General features: G+C 43.9%; 1 non-coding gene across 1 annotated transcript; it reads left to right on the forward strand.

Annotated features, from left to right (window-relative positions):
• Positions 1-355: 355 nt before the first annotated feature.
• Trnal-caa (transfer RNA leucine (anticodon CAA)) lies at positions 356-430 on the forward strand. Its single transcript has one exon. It is a non-coding gene; the product is annotated as a tRNA-Leu (tRNA).
• Positions 431-6,367: the final 5,937 nt, after the last annotated feature.

Genomic DNA, 6,367 nt, shown 5'->3' on the forward strand with positions numbered 1-6,367 from the left:
GTGTCGTGTTAGGCGGTATTCCTCATTTGTTTAGTGACATTGCCGACCATCAGGATCAGGATCCCACTTGGGGACCCGTGCAGAAACGGCTTCCGGCGGGCGAGCGTTTGGATGAATACATTATCAGGAAAATCATTTTGTGTAGAAGGGTGGGACGTACCAAGGAGGTTTCCATTATTTTCACAACTGGTTGATTGGCAGCATTTAGGAATCTATAAGACCTTGCAGAAGATTAAGGTGCATCTGACTTGGCCGTCTATTGACCGAGACGTTACATAAATTGTTTCTGTAAAGTTTGGAAGGTAGGAGACGAGGTACTGGCAGAAGTAAAGCTGTGAGGACGGGGCGTGAGTCGTGCTTGGGTAGCTCAGTTGGTAGAGCACTTGCCCGCAAAAGGCAAAGGTCCCGAGTTCGAGTCTCGGTCCGGCACACAGTTTTAATCTGCCAGGAAGTTTCAAACTCTATATTGATTGTGTGTGGCCCTTACCTCGCACCAAAAGAGGCCATGGCATGTATTAGTTGTTATTGATGCGTTTTCAAGGGTTTACCTGGCTTCTTCCGAGTCGTAATGTGAACGCAGCCACCACCATTGCTCATTTAACTAACGTATTTAGTGTTTTTGGACCCCGTAAGTAAATCGTTAGTGATAATGCGCCGTCCTTTCTTTCGGCTCCCTTCAAGGCCTTCTGTTTTCAAAGCGGTGTTAAGCACGTAACTGCCACTCCCTATTATCCGCAGGGGTCCTTTGAGGAAAGGGTCAATTGTAGCCTTAAATCCGCACTGATTATCTTTTATCGGAAATCACCGAGTAAGTAGGATTCTAGTCTCCCTTGGCTTAGCTTTGCCTTCAGTACCGCCAGCCATGAGGCTTTCAAGGCTACTAATGTTCCCTTGATGCTCGCTTATCTTGTTAATTCCTCCCTTTCGATCTTGAGGGATTCAGGACCTAATTCTTGCGGGGATCACCCCTCAGGTCGTCAAGGAAAAGTGGGATCTAGCGAAGCGCAATATTCTCAGGGCCCACGACAAATAAACTGTTCGTTATAACCTTAATCGGCGAACCTTCAGGGGCAATCCAGGACATCAGGTGTATGTCTGTAATTTTCCCAGGAGGGATGTTCGTGTTGGCAGCCTTGGTACGTTTACTCCTCATTTCCTGGGTCCGTCTACGATTATGCAGAATTTAGGCCCAGTTAATCATCTGGTTAAGGACAACCGTACCGGTAAGCAATAGTGCGTCCACCTTAATCAAATTTTAAGTTTCGTTAGACCGTTAGTTGGGTCTCCTAACACAAGCCCCCACTCCTCCCCCCCCCCCCCCCCCAGGTATTCCTTGAGAGGGGGAGGTTGATGAGACGTGCTGTACTCGATGGTGCTGTTTGTAGGTTTCCGTCCTCTGTTGGAGGCCGGCCGTATCGTTTAGTTGACATGGCTGCTGTTGTTTGTCTTCTTCTCCTGTTGACTGGCGCCACTTGATTTCGCAAGCGTTGCCTCTCCGTTAGTGGCAGCAGCGGCGGTTATCGATATGTAGTAACTGTGGCCGTATCTTTGGGGCGACGTCATTGTTCTTCATTGTCGAGTCAATGTGGAGTTTGTTTGGGGACTCAGGAGGAGCCAGGTCCGCCAGAACACGTCGGGACTGCTGGCGCCGCACATGGACTGCCAGATAGAAGGTCTGTGGTCACGAGGCTGCACGAACTCGTTGTAAACCGGATCCTGCAAGATTTAAGTTGAGTGAATTTGGATTCAAGTACAGAAAACTCCACCATTGTGAGATCTTGCGATTCTCCAGTGACTTGGGTTCGTGTTGTTGGTCGTAGTGTTGCCGAGGTGAAGAGCAGCGAGTGGACTTCTTGGGGAAGGCGCATCTGATTAGTTTTCCTGGACTTCCTATTACTATTTACTGCGTTCAGTTTGTTACTATTTGTTAAGTTCAATCAGTGGTTTTTTTTCCTACATTGTGGCTGCTAACGCCCCAGTTACCTACCTGGGGGTTAGTGTATGTAACGGCAGTGTACGTTTCCTCGCCTTGCTGCTGCTGTCCAGTGAGGCATGTAGTTTTGACAGCTTTCTTGAGTGTAGGTTGGTTGGCGATTCTTCTACTCTGGTGGTAGTGATTCCTTTCTCGTTTTGGGCACTCTAAGCACAGCAGCAATCTGTGGGTGAAGTTCAGACTGCCGGTTCTGGATTTGTTGTAATTTTACAACTTTGCATTTGTTTTATTGGACGTCAGGTAGCCTGAGAAGGATTATCATTAGTCAAAGAGGTTTTCTTTGCCGCACCTAGCCATGTGTGGCTCGTGTTCTCGCCATCATATATTTTACAAACTGTTTTTAACGTACTTCCACCTGACTACGTTAATTTAAATTACTACTGTCATTGAGTTCCTGCTTTGCCTGACTGTGAGCGGCTATTACTTCCCTGTCATTGTCTGTCTTAAAGAAGTTCGGGTCGCGTGTTCGGGTCTCCCAGTGAGTTGGAACGCGTCTGCAGCGCAGTCCAGACCTGCCAGTCGGGGAGTTGCAATGCGGCACTAGTGCAGTGGGGTTGGAGCAGCAGTGAGGTCTGCGTCGACCTAGCTTGCCCGACCATTGCCGCCACGCATCACTTGAGCTGGACCATGGTGTTGGTGGTTCGTCGATCGGTCGTCCAACCGGACGACGCGTTTTGGCTCGCCGATCGCTCATGAGTCGGCTGTGTGTGTGTGTGTGTGTGTGTGTGTGTGTGTGTGTGTGTACATCGACTCCCGATTTGTCTCCGTGCGTGCTTAGTTACTGTTGGGTATCGTTCAGGTCTTGGTGCAAGTGTTTGTCAGGTTGTGTGTATAGTTGGCGTTAGTTCAACTGACGACTATTTTAGATGTTGTCGGCATTCTGAGGGAGTCTGTCGGTTGCTGCGGACCAGGGAAGTTATCTCCCCGTGGTGCACCCGACTGAGTCCGTTGGCGGTTCGTGTGCAGTGTCAGAGCGTATGTGGAGCTGTCAGATCGCTACGAGCTTCGTCGTTCACCGACCCAGGCCGTCAAAGTTGAGTAGTGGTTTCAACTACCCAAGCCACGTGCATTTATGTTGTGTGGTTCGTTTCGGTGGTTCGCTGTTGCGGAGGTTTTCCTGTGAGCAACATCGTGAGTTTCTATTGCTGAAATTTAGCCGCCATGCGGTGCAATTAACTATACAGGGTGTTACAAAAAGGTACGGCCAAATTTTCAGGGAACATTCCTCACACACAAAGAAGGAAAATATGTTATGTGGACATGTGTCCGGAAACGCTTACTTTCCATGTTGGAGCTCATGTTATTACTTCTCTTCAAATCACATTAATCATGGAATGGAATCACACAGCAACAGAACGTACCAGCGTGACTTCAAACACTTTGTTACAGGCAATGTTCAAAATGTCCTCCGTTAGCGAGGAAACATGCATCCACCCTCCGTCGCATGGAATCCCTGATGAGCTGATGCAGCCCTGGAGAATGGCGTATTGTATCTCAGCCGTCCACAATACGAGCACGAAGAGTTTCTACATTTGGTACCGGGGTTGCGTAGACAAGAGCTTTCAAATGCCCCATAAATGAAAGTCTAGAGGGTTGAGGTCAGGAGAGCGTGGAGGCAATTGAATTGGTCTGCCTCTACCAATCCATCGGTAACCGAATCTGTTGTTGAGAAGCGTACGAACACTTCGACTGAAATGTGCAGGAGCTCCATCGTGCATGAACGACTTGTTGTGTCGTACTTGTAAAAGCAAATGTTTTAGCAGCATAGGTAGAGTATCCCGTATGAAATTATGATAACGTGCTTCATTGAGCGTAGGTGGAAGAAACTAAAATGAGCTCTAACATGGAAATTTAGCGTTTCCGCACACATGTCCACATAACATCTTTTCTTTATTTGTATGTGAGGAATGTTTCCTGAAAGTTTGGTCGTACCTTTTTGTAACACCCTGTATAGGTTGACTACAATTCGAGTGCACCAGCGGAGTTTTCTGCCTTGTGGCCGTTAGTGTTCTGGTTACCTGCCCTGGCCACTAACGTAATTTCAGGCAGCGTCCTTTCCTCGCCTGTTGTCGCTATCCAACAGGTGTGTAATTTTGACAGCTGATACATACGCCATTGTGGATTTTCACATTCGTAACCTTTTGTGTTTGAGTTCTCATGTCCTGATTGATGGCAAGCAAGTCGTTGTGTTGGTCGGTCCATGGCTATCCCCTGGTTGTGCTCCGACGTATCAAGTGTAGTTGGGCTCAAGACCTGTCTCACCTAGGTGAACGAGGGCAGACCGACCTCCCTGGAGGCTTCTGAGTTCCGTTGCCTTCATTGTCTTTCCCACCGGTGTTTAATTATCTGTTTTCAGCTATTTAAAATTTAAGGCTTATGCTTATATTTTCTATTTTTTTTTTAATTTTGGAGAATTAATTGTGAGCTTTCAGCCTTACAACTTTATTCTTAAAATTATCTTTCAAGCTTAAACATTGCGGCATTCTGGCTTTAAAATCCTATAGAAATACATTTTAAAATTTTGAAATTTAATTGTTGCCTTCAGCAATTTGTATTGCACCTTGCATATGTTTGTTCTATCTACTTTGCCTGGAGCCTTCAGCCGTGACTGTGGTTACTTGCCTTAAAATTCTAACTGGGATCACATTGGCTTATTTTGTAAGAGGTACATGATTAAGGAATTTGTTGCTTCGGCACTCGAGCAGATGTAATTTTGATGGATTTCTCACGCGCTACCTGCGATATGTGAGCTATAAAAGAATCTGAGACCAGAGAGCAGTGTTGTCAGCAGCAGAAACTGTGTAGCAGTTGGAGTAAGTTGTTGGTAGCTAGCAGTCTGGTGTATCTAGTTGGCTGGGCCGGTCGTGGGGAGCGATGGCGGAGCCTGAGCGTGGTAGTATATGGTAAAAGGAGCCTCGCACATATGTAGTATTGTTATATCAAGTCCCATGTAAATGTTTTAAAACATTCTCTTAATAATAATCTTTCTCATAAAAAGTAACTTTTGACATTGATTCATTTCAGTTTAAAGAATTTACTAATTTCTTCAATCCTTGGTCATCCCGATTATTGAAAAGGAAAATCAGTTGTTTCTTTTTATACATGACAAATCTATCGGCCAGCATTGCACTCGGCTGTGCCAGAAAAATTTCTTATAGGAGCAGATATATATGCGTTATCCGGTTACCTTATTGAGGTAAGAATTTTCAGTTTATTCAGAATGATCTTTCAGGGCCATGACGCAGCACTGCTGACGTCCAAAATTCACCAGTTTAAATTCACAGTCATTATTGAACGGTTATAAGAGAGCGACAATTTTTTATTGAGAGATTAGTCACATTTTATTATTGATAGGTTACGCAATTTATTTTTGGGGGGATTACGCTAAATTTCCGTGTAATAGTTATATTTTTTACTGTTGGGAGGATTCGGAATTTTATCTACTCTTATTTACTTAATTTTAAATGTAGTTTGCATCTGGCGCAACACATTTACTAACTTGTCACTCTTTCTTTCACAGATCATCGGCAATTTATTGCTCTTTGTTGTAATTGTATTTGTTCCCTTTTTGCTTTGACTTTGTTTGATTTTGTGATTATCTTTGACTTGCGAAAATGCCGCGAAAAACTGCTAACAGTACATCGCGATCCATAGTGATTGAAAAAGCCGACTTAAATAATTTGACTGATAATACTAGCGACACTCAGTGTCATAGTGATAATCCTCTAATTGCAGATAATCAGTGCGTGCCGACCACCAGTAATGATTTTATTACAAATGATGAACAAACAAATCCAATTAAGTTAACAACAATTGATGACGCGGCACGTTCCGTTACAATGAACGCTGCCCAGTTTGACACACCTGACTTGCAAAATTTACACTGTGAACAGATAAATGTTTCTGACGAAGATGAACAATATACATAAAACACGCCAAATTTATTTGATTCTGATTTAATGATCAATAGTGCACATCTGATTGGAAAACATTTTTGTGAATCAGACTATGAGCAAATGGTTACACAAAACGTGACACATGCAAATACACCACCACACAGCACAGAGAATACAGCAGCTAATTTTGGCATGGATCGAGTTATGGCATTATTGCTACAACTTAATGAAAATCTCAAACAACAAATTAATGAAAATAATGAAAACCTCAAACAACAACTTAATGAAAATCTCAAACAACAACTTAATGAAAATCTCAGACAACAACCTATTGAAAACCTCAAACAGTCGAATGAAAAACAAGACAACAATTTCAAACAACTTAATGAAAAACACGACAACAATTTCTAAAAACTTAATGAAAGTTTCAAACAGTCGAATGAAAAACACGACAGGTCGATCAAACAAATTAATGAGA

Source organism: Schistocerca serialis, chromosome 4 (genome assembly GCF_023864345.2).
Source record: "Schistocerca serialis cubense isolate TAMUIC-IGC-003099 chromosome 4, iqSchSeri2.2, whole genome shotgun sequence".
Classification (NCBI taxonomy): Eukaryota; Metazoa; Arthropoda; class Insecta; order Orthoptera; family Acrididae; genus Schistocerca; species Schistocerca serialis.